At 36.6% G+C, this 23,191-nt stretch overlaps 1 pseudogene; it reads left to right on the plus strand.

Moving 5' to 3' along the window:
- The first annotated feature begins 21,079 nt into the window (after positions 1-21,079).
- On the plus strand, positions 21,080-21,631 carry LOC122477037 (annotated as a pseudogene).
- Positions 21,632-23,191: the final 1,560 nt, after the last annotated feature.

A 23,191-nucleotide genomic window follows, 5' to 3' on the forward strand; every position in this document is an offset into this window, starting at 1 on the left:
TATAAGTCCCTCTTTGTAAAACAATAAAAAAAGGGGATGTGGGGGGGAAGGGCTACCTGAATAAATCCTCCATTTGAAGACAGGGAATTCTAATAATACAACTGGTTCTTGAAAAGGAGGTTTGTAGAAACATATTATTTGAAAAAATATATTGAGACAAGGCTAGGAGTAGTAGTTAAATCCATTAGAAAAGAGAAACTGTATTAGGTTCTCACTTATACTTTATAGACCCCATTTTTTTCTATTTTCATTCAGTTATTAGGAAAAGAATAAAATGAAATAATTTATGGTTAAAAATAAGTGAACTTGAACTTGAACTAGCTAGGGGACAGTTCTGACATTGACTAAAGTAGGGAATTATGACATTTTCTCTCTGCTCCCCACTGCAATCAATTTTTCCCCATAGCTAGTGCAGCTACATTATATATAACAAAGTATTCCACTCTCCTCCTTGAAATTTATAACATTGCTGCCATTCATTTATCAGTAAGCTCTAATCACCCAATACATTATTGCTATTATGATTTTGGACAGATATCTATTACATTATTAGGAGTATGAAAATTAAAAGATTTTATTTTACTTTCATTTAGCCCTTCTCTAAGGTTTTTTTTTTTCCCTTTAAGTAGATCCAAGTTTCTGAGCTACATCATTTTCTTTCTCTCCGAAGTACTTCTGACATTTCTTGTAAGGCAAATCTACTGGCAACAAATCCTCTCAGTGTTGGTTTGTCTGATACAGTATTTATTTCTCCCTCACTTCTGAGAGATAATTTCAATGATACAGAATTCTAGGTTGGTGTTTTTTTTTCTTTCTATGCCTTGAATATTTTATTCTCCTGTCTTCTTCTGGTATGAACCCAACCACTTTTATGTCCTTCTTTGCTTTACTCTGTGCCTGCAAGGCTGATCCCCCATATGTTACATTTCATTAGATCCTTTGCTGACTATTCTTGGTTGATTTGGGCCAATGGGCAGCACACCCATTAGAAAAAAAGGCAGGCAAAGAGAAAGGCATTTCTTCCCCATTCCACTGCATCTTCTTTGGGCCTTATTTCTCACAGTGGCAGCTTACAGTCCTAAATGTCCTGTTAGGAATCCCCTCTTCCAATGCTCTCTTACTGAATTTAGAAAATGTTACCTCCTTTGCTTGATCCTTCACACCTGAGTAGGGGGACATTTAACAGTCTCCTACTGCTGGTAATATATATGAACTCCAAAAGCCCTTTTTGTTGTTGTTGTTTCCTTTAAACCTGCCCATAGCTCTGAAAGTAGTCCCATTACCGGGTTTCATTGAACCATCTGTGCTAGATTCCGTTTCTTGCCAGGGTCATGGCTGACACAGGGAGATCAGAAAAATCAACAGCTTTTCCCTTTGAAGTAATAAAGTAGAAGATGAAAATGAATGGGATTCATAACGAAGCATGTTTCTGTGTATACAACAATGTCTACATTTTTCAAGGCTTTATCTGGTGGTTTGAGTATACAATATTTATTACAACTTGAAATAAAAACTTACCACCTCCATACTGATTTGTATATGAAGTTTTCACTCCAGAAGTAAGGGCTGAAAGCAATGGATTGTCTCAGAGTTTAAAACAAGAGTCATATAGTGATTGACCTGTTGACAATGTACTTGACTGAGTGATAAAAGACCTCCAGTTGCCCATGTGTCCACGTGTGTATGAATACATCACTCCACACATAAACACACTCCATTCTGCAACACCCTGACAAATGAAATACCTTATTACAGAGTTGCACATATATGTCAAGTATCAACTGCTTGATTCTAAATGGTTTTAATTTTTTTTCTGGCATTTACGCCCTTAAGCTAGCCAATAAAAGCTAACACATTTTCCCATGGCATTTAAATAAAAAGATGCTTTCAAATCAAAACTTAAAAAATATATGTCATCACAGGAGAAACATTTCAAGAGATACAGATAACTGTGGAGAAGGGAGGCAAAAATGGCCAATTTTTTTCCGCTTCTCTATAAAGTTGGGAACTTTATATAAATATCTTAGCTATCAACCCTGTGTTTTTCCCAGGTTATTACCTGTGAAGCTGTATTAATCTGAATGTTTTAAATTAAGCTAAATAATTCATTTAGTGGAGAAAATGACTCAGACCCTTCCCAATTTACGTAACACAATGCCTTTAGGGTTTTCAATTACTTAAAAGTTCATTTCTAATTCACTTTTAAATTTAGTACTGGCTCTAATTACTTTGTTGTCTGTTTTAATATACAGGGACTATTCATAAATATTAGAATATAAGGACCAGTCTTCATTTTACAACATGAATCATAAAACTGTAGGCTAAAAAAGTGATTAAGAAACACCCTGATGCATGACTTTAATGTAATTAGAAAGATGTTTTGCATTCATGAAAAATTATAGGTCTCTATCAATCTGTCTATAAACAATTATAACCTTATCATTTAAAATTACTACAACATCATACACATATGGTATATTTTTAGATACAGTGACTTAAATTTTTAAAAATTGCTTCCCTTTGAAAACTCCAATTTTGGACCCTTTCCTATTTTCCCTTTCTTTTTCTAATCACATGCATAACAGACAATAACGCCATTATACGAATAGTAGAAACATGAAAACACAATCTAATCCCAATGTCAGGCACTGTTAGAAAGCAAAGCATCATGTAAGAAGTCAGATCTCCAAAGTGGAGAGATGCACCGTGTTAAGAGACTGGAAGATTCAACGTGGTGAAAATGTTGATTCTCTCTAGGTTGATGTGTAGTTTTAATGAAATTCCTATCAAAACACAAGCAAGGTCATTTTTGTAGACACAAACAAGCTTATTCTAAAATTTATATGGAATGACACAACCCTATAATAGCTAAAACAACCTTGACTAAGAAAAAGTGACAGGAATCATGTTGGTCAATATTAAGACTTATTACCCAATTATAAGAAAGAGAGTTGGAAATGGTGGGGGGTAGAGTTTTACATCAATGCAATGGAAGAGAGAACCCAGAAATAAACTGGTACAAACATACCCACAAAGTTTTGTAAAAGTTGTAAAAGCAATTCAATGAAGGAATGATAGTCTTTTCAAGAAAGGGCACCGGAGCAAGTAGACTTATGTTTAACCCTTTATGCAAAACTGACATGTTAAATATAAAATGATAAAAATTTTAGTAGTATACATATATATGAGATAATACTTGTGACTTAAGTGAAGACTTTTTATGCTTAACATATAAACCACAACCCATAAACAGAAACATTAATAAAATAAATTTCATCAAAATTTTAAAAGTCATGCTCTGGGAAGTAACCTGTTAAGAAGATGAAAGAAATGATACGAACTATAAGAAAATACCTGCTTATCACTTTTACTGACCTAGATAAGTAACTAGAATATGTAACTAAAAAGTCAAAAGTAAAAAAAATAAAATTCAATTAGAAAATGGGGTGGAGCTCCTGGATAGCTCAGTTGGTTGAGCATCCAAATCTTAATTTCAGCTCAGGTCATGATCCTAGGGTTGTGTGATTGAGCCCTGGGTCAGGGTCTGCCCTGAATGTGGAGCTTTCCTGGGATTCTCTTTCTCTCTCTCCCCCCTCTCCCCCACCCCACTTACTCTCTCACTTGCTCTAAAACGGAAAAAAGAAAAAGAAAATAGGGAAAAAATACTGAAAAAATACATTCTTTTGAAGAATATATACAGATGATAAATATATAAAAAAGATATTTAGCATCACTAGGCATTAAGGAAATGCAAATTAAAACCACGGTGAGACAAAACTACAAACTGACCAGACTGGCTAAAATAAAAAATAGTGACAACACCAAATGTTGACAAGGATGTTAGGAAACTAGACGACTTACATATTGCTGTTAAGACTGTAAAATGCTAGAGCCACCTCTGGAAAATAGTTGTGTGGCTTTTTAAAAACCAACCAACCAACCAACCAACCAACCAACCAACCGGGGTGCCTGGGTGACTCAGTCAGTTGGGCATCCGACTTCGGCTCAGGTCATGATCGCGTGGTTCCTGGGTTCGAGCCCCGCGTCAGACTCTGTGTTGACAGCTCAGAGCCTAGAGACTGCTTTGGATCCTGTATCTCCCTCTCTTTCTCTGCCCCTTTAATAAACGCCGGGATATCCATAATAAATGAATCAGCAATATATATTAGCAAATACCATATGCTTTCACTTACATACGGAATGTAACAAAACAAATGAACCAACAAAATCATCAGACTCATGAATAAAGAGAGCCAACTAGTAGTTCCAAGGCTGAGGGTGGGGGAAGGGATGGGTGAAATATGTGAAGGATATTAATGAATACAATCTTCCAGTTATAAAATAAGTTAGAAACAAGGATGTAAAATACAGCACAGTCAATAATGTTGTAATCATCTTGTATGATGATACATGGTACCTACACTTATTGTAGTAAAGACTGCATACTGCAGAGAATTGGTGATTCACCATGGTGTACACGTGAAACATTACACTGTATGTCAACTATACTTCAATTTTCTTAAACAAGAAAAAAGGAAACTATTTGCTACATGCAGTAACTTAGATGCATCTAAAGACAACTAGGCTGAGCTGCCAATTCCAAATCTATACTACTATGCTTGTGTAATATTTTTGAAATAACACAATTATAGACATGAAATACAGACTGTTGCCATGGGTTAGGATAGGACAGGGTGGAAGGAGAAAAATGGGTGTTGGCATAAAAAGCCAGCAGGAAGGACCCCATGGTCATGCAAGTGATCTGAATTTTGACTATAGTGGTGGAGGCACTATCTCACATGTTTTAAAATTGCATTGGATTCTGGGGCACCTGGGTGGCTCAGTTGGTTAGGCATCTGACTTCGGCTTAGGTCATGATCTCACCGTTCATGGGTTTGAGCCCCGCATTGGGCTCGGTGTTGACAGTTCAGGGACTGGAGGCTGCTTCGAATTCTGTGTCTCCCTCTCTCTGACCTTCCTCTGTTTGTGCTCTCTCAGAAATGAATGCTAATTTTTTTTTTTAATGTCTTTGAATTCACCACAGACACACACACACAGGAATACAAGGAAAAATCTGGGAACTCTGATTAAGATGGATTCATTCTAAAATGTCATGATATTTTACTATTTATTTCCAAGATAAGAGCAGCAGAGGGTAAATGGGTAAATGTTATACAACATCTTTTTGTATTATACTTTACAACACTCTTTAATTCTACAATTAAGTCAGAATAAAATGTTTAATTAAAATAATCTTGCTCAAGCTCACTTTTTGCCACAGCTGAGACTCAGATGCACAGGAGAAGCCAACATCCATGCCCGCTGCCAATGACCTTGGGGGTCCTGGATACAGGTAGATAGACAAAAACAGGACTGTAGGCACAATGCAGTCACCATATTCATTTTCTAAACTTCAGGCTACCATAAGGTTGTAAAGTTATCACTGGCTTAGAAACTGTTTGGGGGAAGGAATGTCGATCCCATGGTCTTGTGAAATTGTTTAAGAATGTAATGGTTAGGACCATGCTGCCCATCTCTGCTACCTAATAGTTCTTGTCCATGTGGCCATATACGTGTGTGTGTTTGTGGACATTTGACACTTTGGAGAAGTAACCTTTCTATACTTCAGTCTCCTCAACTGTTAAATGAGGGATAACAACTGCACCCAGCTCAGAGACTTACCACTGAGTTAACACCAGTAATGCACTTGTAACAGTAAACTGTGTGTATCTAGAATAGCACCTGGAACATAGTACATTCTATGTGTTAGCTAGAAGTATTAATACTGTCACTGTTGTTGTATATTCTGATATCAGAAATATAAAAATATACTTTTCAAAAGTGAGGCAATAGAGGAAAATCACTAACATGATTCAATGACCACTAGTAGTGTAGACTGTATATACTGTGAAAAAATTTCATCACTTATGCCAACTAACCATTAGCCACTTCTGCCATTCTAACAGTCACCTTTCTCTAAAATCCTGGAGGAAGAGAGGTGCCTGGGTGGCTCAGTCAGTTAACCATCTAACTTTAACTCAGGTCATGATCTTGCAGTTTGTGGGTTCCAGCCCCATGCTGGGCTCTGGGCTGACAGCTCAGAGCCTGGAGTCTGCTTTAGATTCTGTGTCTCCCTCTCTCTCTGCTCCTCCTCTGCTCGAGGTCACTCGTGCTCTGGTGCTCAATCTCTCTCTCTCTCTCTCCAAAAATAAACACTTAAAAAAAAGTGAAAAAATGGGGCGCCTGGGTGGCACAGTCGGTTAAGTGTCCAACTTCAGCCAGGCCACGATCTCGCGGTCATGAGTTCGAGCCCCGCATCAGGCTCTGGGCTGATGGCTCAGAGCCTGGAGCCTGCTTCCGATTCTGTGTCTCCCTCTCTCTCTGCCCCTCCCCTGTTCATGCTCTGTCTGTCTCTGTCCCCAAAATAAATAAACGTTGAAAAAAAAAATTTAAAAAAAAAAGTGAAAAAGAAATAAAATCCTGGAGAAAGGTTTTGTTCCTCACATTTATTCCTAAATCACAAATCCCCTGGTAGTTACTTCTCTGGGTGTGGTTCCCTCCTTATCACTCTCAGAGACTCTTTCTTACAAAGCTGCTCAAGGCCGACCTTGACACCACATGGAGCTATTGGACAGTGCCATTCCTAGTGTGCATCAGCTGCACTGCCTGGGTCCCAGCTCCTGGTGAAATGCTCCCCACTGTGGTCTCCACAAACTTCCACATGGAACTGGGTGGGAGCACAGGCCTTGCATGACTTGTACATGGGGATAATTAAAGAGAATTCGGAGGCGGGGGAGGAATGCAAAATGGTCCACTATAAAAGGGCTTTTACCTCTGTGTTTTGCAACAGAAGAGCTGGAAGGAATGAAACCCTACACAAGGGTCCTTTGTGAACACTGTCCAGTTTCGACGTTTGCTCTTCCATACTGAAGCCTGTTGTGAGTCATCCCTTTTAGAAGGCCTCCATTTTCTATGTGGGAAACATGATCTGCCCTGAGAGAAATTCTATCCCATGACAGCAAATTCTGAGCAATTACTATGTGTTAAGTACCTTATCAGTACTGTCTACTAGGTTTGATGGATTCTAAGATGACCTATTTCACATTTTATTATTTCTAAGATTGAGTATATATTTAAAAGCATTGGTGCATACAGTCTAGGGGTTACTTTATTTTTTCTTCTTTCGTAGTGGTACACAAAATGACGTCATATGACTGACAATTTCTTAGATTCAGGGAAATATGGAAATTTAATCGTCACAACAACTCCATAACGTAGGCGCTCATTTTTATCAGCATTTTACAGACGACATAATTGAAGCTCAGAGAAGCTACATAGGTGGAAATCTCAAGGTTGTTAAAGGACACAAAGCTAGTGAAAGGTAGATATGAACCTAGGCAGCCTGATGCAAGAGGCTGTATCCTTTGAAAATGATCTTTTTCTCCAGGATTCATACATCTCCTATAGTCCCCATTTATCATTATTATTATTATTTTCTTTAAAGAGAGAGAGTGAGCAGGGTTAAGGGAAGAAAGACAGAATCCCAAGCAGGCTCAGCATGGAACCCAATATGGAGCTTGATCGCACAACTCCGGGATCATGACCTTTACAATCTTTTTGTCTTAGAAGTAACTCCACGGATGGTGAGGATAGGAATAGTTTTTGTCCGCCAGTTACATATATTTGTAGTACTATTTGATGTGTCTTATTCATTAAATATGTATATTTTATCAACTCATCTCCCAACTATCTGTGATACAAACAAAAAGGAGTTTGATATAAGCAGGGATTAAATGTCCCTCAAGCTGTTCATGCATCAAGTCAACAAAAGACTAGAATACTTTAAAGTGATTATACATGGTATTAGTCCTATCACCAAAAATTTGAGGTAAACACTTGTATGAAATGAAACAATTTAGTAGTTGTAGAGCAGTCTAGTCTTTGCTACACAAACCTTTGTGAAATAGGATTTCCATGTCACTCAGCAGTAACAACCAAATATAGGAATAAGTGAAATACTTCACTGAACATGCGGATTACAGCACTCTGTTTTAGATATGAAGTGAGATGGGTATTAAAAAAAAAACAGAGAATCTCACTGTTCTCATTTTTTAATATCTCATTTTTTAATATTATTTGTATAAAAGCATAAATGTTATTGCTTTATTTTAATATATTTTGTATTTTCGTAAGTTAAAATAACTTAATTCCTCTATTTAAAAATTCAGTGATGAAGCATATATCAGCATGTCAATCTCTCTCTCTCTCTCTCTCTCTCTCTCTCTCTCTCTCGTGTACACACACACACACACACACACACACACACACACACACACACGGACACATGCACAATCACAGCATGCCATCTATCATTAGCCTACAGAGTTTTCAAACTAAAAATAGTTAACAATAGGCATTCATAGTTCTTGAAGTGATTTCAAATTAACCTGCCAGCCAGTTCTAAATGAATTTCCACTCCTATAATGTGAAAATTGTCCTGTGACAAAACTTCCAGCAGGAACAAATATATTCCTTCTTGAATCTATCATTTGCAAAGTACTATGGTATATCAATTGGAAGGGATCTAAATTACAATTTTTCCCAAAACCCACAACCAGGTTACCAAATACTAAATTCAAAAGACTAAATTCAAAAGACTACCCATTAAATTGTATACATTATATATGTGCATTTTTTAATATATCAATAAGACCTCAATAAATGTTAAAATGTAAGACGGTGAAGAGTTCATTTGGAGGTCTGTACTCTCTTGAACTCATGCATTTTATACCTTTGAAGACCACTGTCTCTTTGCTTTTTTCTAGCTCACATGCATGCTGTGTATATATTAACGTATGTATGTATCTACTATATCTACCTGTAACATATATACATACATACATACATACATACATACATAGACCGAGTTATATAAACAAACCATGGCGTTTGCAGAAGGAATCTCGTACTTTAAATTCCATGTTAGCTACTGTTCATTTTAGATGATTCTTGTGGCATATTAAAGCATCATCCCCATGTAACACAGGCAGGATCATTTGCATTTTGCTGATAAGAAAATCGAGATCCAGTGAATTGAGAAATTTGCCCAAAGTTGGAACTGAGGCTTTTTAATAATGTTATAGCCAACTTGAAACCCTATGCTTTGTACTATCATAATCTTTATGAGGGTTTGAGATGTTTACAAAAATTTGCTAAAGTAAGAATGGGGTAGCAATTACCAAGGTTATTAAGTGCTATCTAGGTTTAAGTGAAAAGTTTAATCAATACTGAATGTCACTGTCTACATATACCTTTGCTATTCATGACAAAACAGTATCACCTCATTAAAAATGCTGAAACTCAGGCACACCTCAAACCTACCATATCAGAATCTGAAATAGAACACAGACCTCAAGTCGTTTCAATTTAAAGTTTGACATACACAAGTGCTATTCTCCAATGGTAGGAAGACAGTAAAGTAATGAAGATTAACCAAACTCAACATTTCATAGGGGGGAAAAAGCATGGAAATCCCTTCATGTGTTCCATTATTACTTCTACTCAAGAGATTCTATAATGATTCAGAAACTTCTATCAGCCCTGATGAGATGCATACCAGAGTTTAAGTAAAAAGGAATTTCATAATAAAATCCATTTTTAAAAAAACTTCTTGCTTTTTTAAAATTGCCATTCCTTGGCTAACCACTGGTATGGAGAGTTGATTTTTGATTATGTAAAACGTAGATCACATTACGGAGTAAGCAAGTCAGCAAAATCAAAGTATTGCTACTTCCTGTATAATTGTAAATCATGTTGATAGCAATATGATCACCATAAAATCCAAAGTAAGTACTCACATGCAGATGTCAGCTTGCTCACAATTACATAAGCACAGAGTCAGGTTGGTTTGGTCAAACATAGTGAAACTTAGCAACAGCTCAACATAAAAATAAATATTATTTAGACTTTGAGTTCAGCTCTATTTATTCTCAGAGTTTACAAGTTGGTAATTTAAATTAAAATGATACTTTAGCTTGGTTTGTTTTCTCTCTGAATTGGTCAGTTGTGGAATAAATTGTTTGATTTGGTTAGTTTTGCAACAGAGTAGGCAGTGTGTCAGAATTTACTTCCCCTCAAGACTAATAAAGAATGAATTAGTATCCATCCTGTGTACAAAAACATAGTTTCTTGAACACAACTGAGCTTATCTAACACTGTAGGACTAAAATGAAATAAAAGGATATATCACATTTGGTTGTATTATAAAATGGCCTAACATAATCTAAATGAAGCTTTATTTTATAATGCACTACATAATTAAAGTATATTGGAAAGCTCTAGGTTCTTGAGGCCATGCAAAACATGTTTTCAAAACAGATTATCAAGATGTTCTTATGTTTTAAATAACTTCCAAACATATCATGATGAATGGGGTAAATACAACGTTTTGGTCTATTCTTCTTGCCACCCTACACACAAAAAAGCGTATTATTTGTACATTCTGTTATCAGATATGTGACTTTTTTCCCACGCATAAATTTAATTCATAAATAAGAAAAACTAGCTTGCCTTTTTTAAGTTTATTTATTTTGAGAGACAGAGTGTGAGCAGGGTAGTGGCCGAGAAAGAGGGAGAGAGAGAATCCCAAGCAGGCTCCACACCCAGCACAGAGCCTGACACAGGGCTCAGTCCCATGAACCGTGTGACCTTGAGCTAAGCTGAAATGAATAGTCAGACACTTAACTACTCGAGCCACCCAGGCACCCCATTAACATTATTATAATGGAAATATTTCTCCTGGAATCCTAGAATGTGGCTTATAAATATACAACTTTTTGCTTCTTCATTATTGTTTAGAACTAATGTACTTCTATAATACTAGCTTATTATACATTGTACCAGTACTTCAGCTAAATGTGCGTGGCTAAGTTTAGGGCTCAGTAAAGCGAGAAATAAGAAAATAAACAATGACTAGGGGCACCTGTGTGGCTCAGTCAACTTAACATCTGACTCTCAATTCTGGCTTAGGTCATGATCCCAGGGTCTTGGGATAGAACCCTGTGTCAGGCTGTGTGTTGGGCGTGGAGCCTGCTTGAGATTCTCTCTCTCTCCCTCTGCCCCTTTCCTCCACTGGTGCATACTCTCCTCCTCCCTCCCTCTCTCTGTCTCTCTCAACTAAAAAAAAAAATCAATGACCAAAAACCAGTTTCTGGGAAAAAGTGGGAAAAAGCAGGCAATGAATTAGAAAGTTAATGGAAACAACTTAGTTTGAATATTCAAGAACTTAAATAAAATGGCATACATTGTGTTTATTTATCTTTCTTGTTGATAATAACTCACTAAAATTACCTTTTTTCTATTCATTAACCAAAAGATAAAAGGAGCATTTAGCAGGTAAATCAGACGTGTTCTCCATTGTCTTTTATTAGTTTTCAGTTTGTCCTCCTTATTTTTAATGTAACAAATGCTTTATGGTGAGGCCTAAGTGTGAACATAAGATTAGAGAGCTGAGCAGCCACAATAGCTAAGTACTGTATGCAAGTGCAAGAATTTCAGTTTCAATGAGTACTACTTTGTATCGTAACAGTAATGCTTTCATTTTTCAACTTTTTAATGACTTTTGGGTGACTCCAACTCTTCCAGGAAAATTCTACACATCTGGCATATTCTGTAATCCATGAAGAATAGAACAAAGATTGTGAATGTCTGGAAACGTAGTCTGTGTCAACAGTGTAGAGATCAAACCCCAAAACTAAGGATACTGGTTTTTTGTAATAAAAAAAGCCACTCAGAAAGATTACAAGTCTAGTTTCTACAAGTGAAACACACTGCAACATTGATTTGGCCTTGTTCTAAATCCATCCGGGAATTCCTAATGGATAGAAGAGTAAAATGTCAGAGATTTATGGTTTCTAAGCTTGCTAAGGCCTGTGATTGCCTAAATTATACAGACTATTATTACTTCTGTATAATATTCCACAAGCAGTTTAACTCCATAATACAAATACATGTGTTGATGTACAGAAGACAAATATATAAATATACACAAAAATGTACTATTTTTATTCAATATAATCTGGAAACCAGAAAATAATGTTTTAACTATTCATTTATCAAGACAGTTGTTTCCCTCCAAATATCAAGCGTGTCAAACAGTGAAGAAAAGCAAACTATTCATATCAAGAACATTTCAAACAAATGTAATCACAAAAACCCTATGACATGTTATGTGGAGGACGAAAGCATGTGAAAGACATATTTGGTTTACTAATGAACAATGGGAAAGATGAACATTTGCGTAACATGTAACAACAGAATTTTTTCAATCATTTTATTATTCTTATACGTTATCCTTCTCTATACTTAGGCATAACTTCATGGTGTAGAAAGGCTGTTACATTTAAAAGAGGCGGCCACTCCAGAATAGAGTATGAAGGTTCGTCAAAAACTTAAAAAGAGAACTATCCTGTGTTCCAACAGGAACATTAAAAACAAAAAAAGAAATAACACTAGCAAGGAGACTAAGGAGGAAGAATATATGTGTGGTTTTGATGCACCAGTAATTTCAAGACTTTAGGCAAGTCCCTTAACCTCTTGGTCCCGTCCCCCCCACCCCAACCATATACTTATCTGTCAACAGTCCGGATAATCTTTCAAATGAATTCCAACTCTAGAATTCTCATGTGCTGTGGCCTACCCAGAAGAATTCTTTAACTGAATTAAGTGTTTATTTCCTTGATTTTATGCAATGCTGCACTTAAGAAAAACAGAAAAATAAAATACCTTATCATCCATTAGTGATTTTTATTATCTGAACTATCATAAAAATGGCTGGACTTTTAGTTAGTCCATACACACATGCCTTCCTAGAAGGCCATGATGCAAATTTTTAGTGGCACAGACCTCAGTAAAATAGGATAGGTAGCAATGTAAACCTCTAGTACTCTCTTCCCCGTTTAGTCTATTCCCAGGACTTCTCATTCAGGAGACTTCCACGATTTCCTACTGGAAGACAGGGGCATCACAGAATAATCCTCTCCTATCCTGTATTCCTCATTCCTTTAGGACTTATATATGAGCTTTAAAATTATCCTATGGCTCCTCACATTAAATGGATATTGGGTAAAGACTGATTTCTGGCTAATTATATGTACCAAGGAAGAAAAACTTTACAACTTAAGTAGGATTCTACATTTTCCTTTTACTACTGACAGTTTAATCATATGTTTGAGCTAGACTTTACATTTCATAGACATTTGGGTTTATTGATAGTCTCACAAGCTCAGTTATACTTCATAATATTTATAACTATAATCAAGGGGAAGTCTTTTTACACATTTATACACAAAAATATAAATGATCTCATATGCTCCCAATTGTCTAATTATTTCCCATCTGCAATGTGGTACATTATGGGGATATGGCAACAAATGTCTTTCCAGAAATTTTTGATCTAGTTTAAAAATATGAACAAATAGGTACAAATGAAAGACAAAACAGTGAGTAGTCATGATGTAATACAGTGTAATGGATAGTAAATGATATGTAAAACATAATTTTCAACAGCCACACAGAGCAAATTATGCTTGGGTTTGATGGTAACATGGGTCAGGCCTCGAGTAGACCTCTATTTCTTGGAAATATTTTTTCCTTGAAACATATGGCTTCTAACTTATGTGATTAATAAAAATCCTTCAAGATGATTTCATTCTGTGCTAGCCAAGAAGGGGTATAAAACATTTATATTTTAAACCAATCACAAACTACACATAAATTCTGATTTAAAATAGAAGCTGACTTTTTAACTGAGAGCGTCACATCTCTGAAGGACAAACTATATTCCTATATATTTTAGTTTCAGGTTTCAGATATCAATGTTTATGAAGTACTTTTTTTTTGTTTCATCTGAACATGTGGCTTAGAAAGATATTTGAGAAAATGATTAAGTATGCCTTACTCAAAATTATTTACTCGCTATTTTAATCATTAGATGGTAAACACAATGTTTTATTTACTCACAAGGGATACAGTATTAGGATACTGAGATCAAGCAGACCACTACTGATTCTTCCCATTCCTTCTTATAAACGAGTTTCTTCAGCATTAACCACGTTTTATCTAGATGTTTTAGCCCATTTGTAAATACATAATTGAGTAATGCATTCCTAGTAATCATTTTATGATATATGCAAAAATTCTGAGATCTTAAATGTAACTTCCCTTTGATTTTCCTATTTTCAAAAAGGCCTAACTGCTCTTAGAGTGTGATCAAGGGTTTCCTGAAGACCAAGGTGGGAAAAGGTAGCCATTTGGGAGAAACACTCACTCTAGGAAGGAGGGTGCTGTCTGCATTTAATGTAAATACAACTTTCATTCTCTTTAATTAAAATAGAAACGAAACAGAAAAATCTTCGGCATTCCAAACATTAAAAACAAAAAACAAAGTTTCTTCTCAGTATGGCAGTTGATTGCACAAAACCACTTTGTGTGTAGAGATGGTCCTTCCACCAATTATTTTGAGCATCATGCTATTTTCATTTAGAAAGGTCACAGGAGTTCTTTGCTCGAACCAATGTTATTTTCCTAATAAGCTCACCATGCTAAGTGATCCAACAGAATCGCTCAGTATGTTAATAAGGAAAGTAAATGGCATTACTTGACAGAAGTGTTCGATGGTGGTTCATTCCAAGAGATTAATTTCTCAGTACTTGTCTAGCGCCACATATACACTAGTAAATATCAAATGTAGCATCCTTCTCATCAAGTTCTGTGGTTTGCTCTTTTGTGTTAGTATTTGGAAACAAAATGTATCACTCCATCTGTTAGTAATCGTAATGATGAAATTATGTCCTACCATAACAGAAGCAAATCCAAGGTATTAGAGAGCCACGCTCTTTTCAAATGCTGCTATACGATGGTTATTTCCATATTCTATTCTGGAGTCATTATTCTTCCAAGCCTCCTGCTCTCTTTCATTGAGTTAGCGGTCAATTCATTACCTGAGGGATGCACTTTTTTTTTTTCTGGTGGGCACCGAGGATGAGTACAATAGATTCACCCTCTCCTTAAAGATGCCATAGCCTCAAATGCCCTGTTCACTCCAGCGGCATTTACAGAGATTCCCAGCAAAACAAAGGGTCACACTCTGGTATCTACTTGTCTAGCCAGAGCGCCTTTCAGACGGGACCATTCACGCAGCAGCTCTTCTCGTTCCCACCTTCCAAAAGAGTCTGAGGCAAATTTTCCATTGTTTCCTACGGTTATTAAACCGTTGGCTCGTAATGACATTATGAATATAAAACTTGCTATTGTTTCGGCACAATGTTTTATGCATGATATTTTAAGGACTGTACAAAATACAACATGAAAATTCTCAAGTGAAAACTAATAGCATTATGGCTCATTACATTCTATATTGTCGTCGTCTGAACTGTGAGTAACTATGCTGCCATCCTGTCAACTCACTCTAAAAGATCTGCTGTAATGTTTTACACAATACCATCTATTTCACAGACAGAACGACATCAAAGTGTTCCAGCTTGGAAGCATATTGTAAATGTTTAAATATGTTATCACACAGCCACCTGAGAACTACCTGTACCAAAAACTTAATCCTCAACACCACAAGTTCTGCTATTAGTAATAGCTGTGATCAAACAAAACAACAACAACAACAACAACACACTGAGCATTTTGATACCATCTACCCACATTATTATTACCTTCCTTAATTTTCTTAGAGGCAGGATTTCAAAGATTCTCCAAACAAATTGGGAGAAGATGATAGAAACCTTTATCTAAAAATCCTTATGTTTTTACAGTGAAAGGACTCACAAATAAATGAGAGCAGGCGGCCCCAGAGAGGACTTGGTCCACTTTAGCCTGGGGTGTCCTTAAAGCCATTATATAATCCTATCATACAATATTCCAAAGCCCTTTGCTGCCATCATTTTATCACCTTTACACCATCCCTCCCACCGAAGCTTTGTTGGTAACTGAAGGATCATCTGCCACTGATGGCTTGTTCTGAATTTAATTCTATTATGCAGTACATATTCAATTAAGACCCATGCTGGGGCAGGACTCTCTTGACTTTTCCAAGGGCTTATTAAATAGCCAAGATGTTGTATAAGGAACAAGTGGCAAATTAACAAACACGTATGAGGCTTTGACTAGCAGCCAGAATAATACCAGGTTGAATTGATTATCATATTAAATATATGCAAAAGGAGAAAATAAAGTACCTGCTATTATATGGACAAGTCTTATTTAAATATACATGTTTGAAGATAAGCAGTTTCAAAGGAATTATTGTACACTCATGAGCATATGGTACTACACTGAGCATGTTTTAAAACTGTGCTTAAAACAACATGATTTGTGTTGGTAAACATTTTTTTAAGTACACTTTATTTTCTACAGTTGTTTTAGGTTCACAGAAAAATTGAGAAGAACATACAGAGATTTTCCATATACTCCTTCTCCCCACATATTCACAGCCTACCCACCTATCAACATCCCATATTAGAGGTGTACATCTGTTACAGTGGATAAACCTACATGGTTACAAGATCATCCACAGTCCACAGTTTACATTAGGGTTCATTCCTGGGGTTGTACAGTCTATGGATTTTTACAAGAGTATAATGAGATATATCCATCATTGCAATATCACAGATTAGTTTCACTGCCCTAAAAATCCTCTGTGCTCCACATATTCATCCCTCCCTTCAAACCGTGGCAACCAGTGATTCTTTATGGTTTGCACAGTTTTGCCTTGTTCAAAATGTCATATTGTTGGAACCATACACTATATAGCTTTTTCAGATTGGCTTCTTCCTCTTAGGAATATGCATTTAAGGTTCCTTCACGTCTTTTTATGGCCTAAAAGCTCATTTCATTTTAGTGATGAGCAATATTCCCATGGTGTGGATGGACCACAGTTTATTGATCTATTAACCTACCAAAGGACAACATGGCTGCCTAAAGTTTTGGCGATTGTGAACAAAGCTGCTATAAACATTTGTGGGCGGTTTATCCTGAGGACAAGTGTTCAACTTATTTGGATAAACATCATGGAGCACAATTGCTGGCTGGAATGGTAAGATTTTTTTTTTAAATGAGTATGCTTTGTTTATTAAGAAACCAGCCAACTATCTTCCAAAGTAGCTGCACTGTTTTTTATGCCCACCGGTAAGGAAGAATTCCTACTGTTCCACATCCTTACCCGTACCCGATGTTATTACTTTGGGTTTGGCCATATTCTTATTAAAGGTTGTATTTAGCAAATAATTTTTTGAAAACATTCATTTAATCCAGGTTTACCTGTATTAACTCAAATTCCTGCAAAATTGTTAAATACTTTTAAATTTGGATACTAAACTTTTTGATAGAGAAGACAAAGACAAAACAGAAACCTTTATTGTTAATTTTAGTATGTCAGAACAATATGCATACACTGCCCCCTAAAACATAATGAACTGGTTTATCTCTTATGAATGTATTAGTAGTATATTTCTGTGGGTTTTAATTTTAATTTTGTGAAGTTAATGAATACCAGTTGATTAAATAGAAAGCATTGAAACTCCCTAATTGAGATGGCATGACGATTTATGCCTTAACGCATATTACCTGTTTAAAATATAGAGCACTGATAGAGAAAATATAAAAACAGGAAAAAAAAACCCACATAGTAACACTGCAGGGCTTAGACACGAGCTTGGCACTGCCATGGATCAGATGCCGAAGCTGCCATCCTAAAAGGTGCTTTTCCCCCAACTGACAGTATGCCTACATTTAGGCTCCTTCACTAAGAGTCCACATTCGAGAGAAGAACCAGAATTAAGATCACTGCTTGAAGTCACAGGTTAAAGTACAGGTCTAGCCAGTAATCATTCTTGAAAGGACAAATTACTGAAAAATGTTGCTGACCTGCTGCCTGAGGTCCTATCTTTATAGGAAACTATTAAACTAGACGTAGAGGAAGAAAAAAAAGACACACCACAATGCCAGAAAGAAACCCAAATAATATGACTTGAGCACTGAATCCTCAAGAACTTTAATTATGATCACAAAGCAGACATCCCAATGTGCACAGTACAGTATCAACATCTGGACTGCTGTTCCAGGGAATACATGAGGACACCAGTAAAGTTAGGGAGGAATAAAGGGAGGAATAAAAAGGGGAAAAGAAACAATTAAAACAATGGCAAAAAAAAAAGCCCATCTCTTAACTTGAAAGCCTCCAGAAAACTGAGACCAAATGAAAGCCTAGAAGAGGCAGAAATTCATACCAGCACCAGCACCATGAGTGAGCCATGGATTCAGGGGAGATAGCTATCCTGGCAGAGTGTCTGCAAAACAATCTAAAAAGATAGGTTGACAATTTTCAGTAGTAAAATTAAAAGAGAAAATCAAAAGAAAAGTAATCTAGAGTTATAAAATAAAAGCACAGGTGAAAGGGCACTACATAATTTGGTATCTGTGAGAAAAAACTGACTCTGACATTGGAAATGACAAATGGAGTAAATGAATCCATTTTAAAACAATTAGACATCATAGAATAGCTAGATTACACAGAAGATAAAATTAGTGAATGAGAAGTATAATAATAAAGAACTCCTCGAGAACACAACCCAGGGAAGCAAATTAATTTAAAAACAGAGGATTCAGGGGTGCTTGGGTAGTTCAGTCAGTTCAGCGCCTTTCTCTTGATTTCTGCTCAGGTCATGATCTTGCAGTTCCTGAGATAGAGCCCCAGGCTGGGCTCTGTGTGACAGGACAGAGCCTGTTTTGGATTCTCTCTTCCCCTCTCTCTCTGCTCCTCCCCACCTCTGTAAATAAATACACAAACTTTAAAAAAAAAAAAAGGAAATTCAAAGGACATGGAAGACAGACATTAATATCCAACACTAAGGACTCCTAAAGAAGGGACTCGTGTGGAACTACAGAAAAGCAAGATTTAAAAATAATGCCTGGTAATTTTACATAACTGAAGACAGACAGGAATACTCAGTTCTAAGTGCAAATATGAATACCGAGGAGGAAAAAGATAAATTTACACCCAGATATATTGTAGCAAAACTACAGAACACCATGCTAAAGAAACGCAGCTGACGACTTACATTAGTAAAAAGCAGGTATTAGATCTTAAGGAAATGACTATCAGACTGCAGAAGATACAATCACCTGTGACTTTGTGGATGAAAATGAGAACAGAAAATAGTAAGCTCAAAAGAGTAACAAGAAAAAAATGTGCTGACCTACAATTTGCACCACAACTATTATTCACAACATTTTCAAAGACTAAGAAAATTATTACCTGCACATATTCTTTGAAGGAATTTCTGAAAGATATATTTCAGCAAGATGGATGCAAAGTGAACCCAGAGCTTTAATGCATTTTTATTAATGTTAAGAGCAAGCAATGTCATAAGGCAAAATCACAATTAAAAAAACAAATTTAAGGGGCCCTGGGTGGCTGAGTTGGTTGAACATCAGACTTCAGCTTAGAAGTCATGATCTTGCAGTTCATGAGTTTGAGCCCTGCTTTGGGCTCAGTGCTGTCAGTCTGTTAGTGCAGACCCCACTTTGGAACCCCGGTCCACCTATCTCTCTGCCCCTCTCATGTTTACGCTGTCTCTCAAAAAATAAATAAACCATTGAAACAAAGGTAACATACCACTTTTCTCAAATTAACTTAATACAATCCCAGGAAATATATCAACACTTTTTTAAATGGGGTTTTTATGTACTTTGCCTGTAATTCACATGCACTCAGATGACTAAAGTTATCTAAGAAAACTGTGAAAAACAAGGTAGGGTAGTCTGCCTTACCCCATGTCAAGGCTAGTTACACATCTACAGTGATAGAGGTGTCCACTGTTGACACAGGAAATGGTGAATGAAGAAAATAACAGAGAAAGATGCCCAGGATCTATTAAGCTTGATCTACAATACAGATAGTACTACAGATATGTAAATAGGGAAAAGAAGACCTTTTAAAATTATGTTAGGACAACTTTTTTCAATTAAAAAAAAAAGAACTATGGACAAAAAGTAATTAAGAGTGGAGCAACTGGGTGGCCCAGTCAAAAGTCCAACTTGGGCTCAGGTCATGATCTCATGGTTTGTGAGTTCCAGCCCTGCATCAGGCTCTGTGCTGACAGCTCAGAGCTTAGAGCATGCTTCAGATTCAGTGTCTCCCTCTCTCTCTGTCCCTCCTCTGCTCTCTCTCTCTTTCAAAAATAAACATTAAAAATATAAAAATAAAAATAAATTTAAAAAAATAAGAGTGATTTCCACATTAAGATATCTAAAAGTGGAAGAGTACAACTTTAATCTTTTAAAAGAATACATAGAAGGAAATAACTACAATTGAAACATTGGCAGAAAACAAAAACAGATTAATTCAAAGAAGAGCAAATACAAGGGCTGATGAATACAAAAGATCTAGTATCTTGTTTTCTACAGATTCTTTTTAATTTTGCTTTTTGAGAGAGATAGAGACACAGAAACAGAGACAGAGACAGAGTGCAAGTGAGGGAGGGGCAGAGAGAGAGAGGGAGACACAGAATCCGAAACAGGTTCCAGGCCCTGAGCTGTCAGCACAGAGCCCGATGCGGGGCTTGAACCCACCAACTGTGAGATCATGACCTGAACTGAAATCAGAGGCATAACCAACTGAGCCACCCAGGTGCCCTTATGGATTTATTGTTTTCCTTTGTTCCTAATTAGATTTTAATTTATTTATCTTCTTTAGCCCTTTAAGCAAATGGTTAGACTTCAGGGCACCATTCATTGTACTATTAATCTGTAGTACTAATCAGACATTTATAAAGAGATGAATATAGGGGCGCCTGGGTGGCTCAGTCGGTTAAGCGTCTGACTTCAGCTCAGGTCATGATCTCATGGTCCATGCGTTTGAGCCCCGCGTCAGGCTCTGTGCTGACAGCCCAGAGCCTGGAGCCTGTTTCAGATTCTGTGTCTCCCTCTCTCTCTGCCCCTCCCCTGTTCATGCTCTGTCTCTCTCTGTCTCAAAAATAAATAAACGTTAAAAAAATTAAAAAAAAATAAAGAGATGAATATAGTCCCATGTTCACGTGGCCCTGGGGCCAGACTCTGGGTCTCCTTGCAGCATCCGGGGCAGCTTGAGGGCAGAGCACTGACTGCAGGAGCAAGAGTCCTGGCAGGACAGGCATCTACAAAGTTTCTTCTCCTCTATCAGTTTTAGTTCAAAGTAGTGCAGCCAAAAATGTAACGAAAGGAGGCATTATGCTTCCAGAAAAATCTCAAGAAAAAGTACTAAGCAAGAGTAGTAGCTTGTGGACAGGCTCTACAGGAAAGGGTGGAGAGATTCAACCATCTAGTGTGGAAGCCAGAGATCAAGTTCCTCTCCCAGACTATGGAGGCACCAAACTAGTTCTAGATGACAAGGATTATTTCCTATTTAGAGATAGTGACATTCTCAGAAAGTATGCGGACTGAAATACATTATTACTGATATGGCATCGGGTGAAGCTGCCCATTCCAGTGAAACTCTGGAATCATTCATCATGTAAATAATTTCCATGTCTTTTTTTTTATGATAAGCTAATGGTATCCAAATGAATGATATCCAATGTCTCTAAAATTGAGCTTTAGCATACTGATATAATCATCACCAAAGAAAAACGTATACATGAAAAAAACATGAATATGAAACCAAGTGATAGAGTATCAGCACAGTAGTAATAGTAACATGATCTTATAAGAAGTTGTTGACAAAGTTAAATTTAATTTATACCCCCAAAGTACTAAGAATGGTATCAATATGTACCTCTGGTAAACAGGGATTTCCAAGAAATGGAAACTGACTTATCAAGTACTTACAACTTAAAACTATAGTAAAGTCCTAATTTTCTTTCATTTGACAACTTGGACAAACATTTGAGATGAAAAGTGTGTAAAGAAAATTCGATCCTGAAAATGTTCTCTCAAGTCTAATCTACCAAGTGAAAAACTTATACTAAAATATATTCGACTGTCTTCTACACAAGTACCTTGCCTCTAATGAGTCAAAGAACATCAGTATTTAGCAAATTTTTGAAGAAACCATGAACATTTTACAGTCCTTGGCTTGCATATATATAAATGTTGAACAAATTGCCAAACATACAGGTTTCCCTCCCCCAACCCCCCGGTAGAAATATACCATTCAGTCCATGGATAAGGTCCCACCCCTGACAGAGAAGTCTAAAAACAAGAACTACCAGAAGTTTGACAGGAAGTGAGGCTTATCCCTTTTAAGGGGCAGATGATGTATGTGATGCTAGAGTAACAGTCGCCTCAGGACAGCAGGTCATGAGTTAGGAAGGATGGCATTTTAAGACCTGCAGGGTAAGTGGTAGTTCATGAGCAAATTAATCCAGTTTGTTGTTATTTCCTTATTTACGTATTTTTCAATTTTTACTGCCTATGGTAAAGATGTACTTAAAAATTTTGAGCAGGACATAATTGTGATCACACACAATATTAAGGGACAAGGTAGGTCCTTGGTACTCTATCGTTAGAGTGTTCAACCCTCAAACAGTAAAATATACCTAAGAACAGGGGCACCTGGGTGGCTCAGTCAGTTAAGTATCCAACTTTGGCTTTGGTCATGACCTCAGGGTTCGTGGTTCGAGTGCTGCGTTGGGCTGTGTGTTGGCAGTGCAGAACCTGGAGCCTGATTCACATTCTGTGTTTGTCTCTCTCTGCCCCTCCCCTACTCGTATGTGCACATGCTCTCTCTCAAAAATACATAAACATAAAAATATTTAAAAAAATAAAATATACCAAAGAACAAAGTAAAATCAGTGGAATCATATTCAAAGGTGAGGGTTCTATTCTGTTCTTCCAGGTAGAATATTTCCCTTCATTGTGAATGTTGAACATACACATTTTAGTAAAGATAAAGAAAATTTACTTATGTATCAGTTAAAGAACATCCGCAAAGTAATCAATTTTCAAATAAACTGGCACTAAAAGAAAGAAGGAGCAAACTATATATTTTTTATGGTCAGAGGTTGTAAGACAGGCAGCACACTGGCAGTATGGGTTTGGTTTTCTAGTACAGAAAATTAACGTTACTTTGAAAAAATATATAATGCACCCTATTAAAACTTATGCATACATTTTGTAAACACAGGAGCTTGTGGTCACAGACAACTAG

This window comes from Prionailurus bengalensis, chromosome X (assembly GCF_016509475.1).
Source record: "Prionailurus bengalensis isolate Pbe53 chromosome X, Fcat_Pben_1.1_paternal_pri, whole genome shotgun sequence".
Lineage (NCBI taxonomy): Eukaryota > Metazoa > Chordata > Mammalia > Carnivora > Felidae > Prionailurus > Prionailurus bengalensis.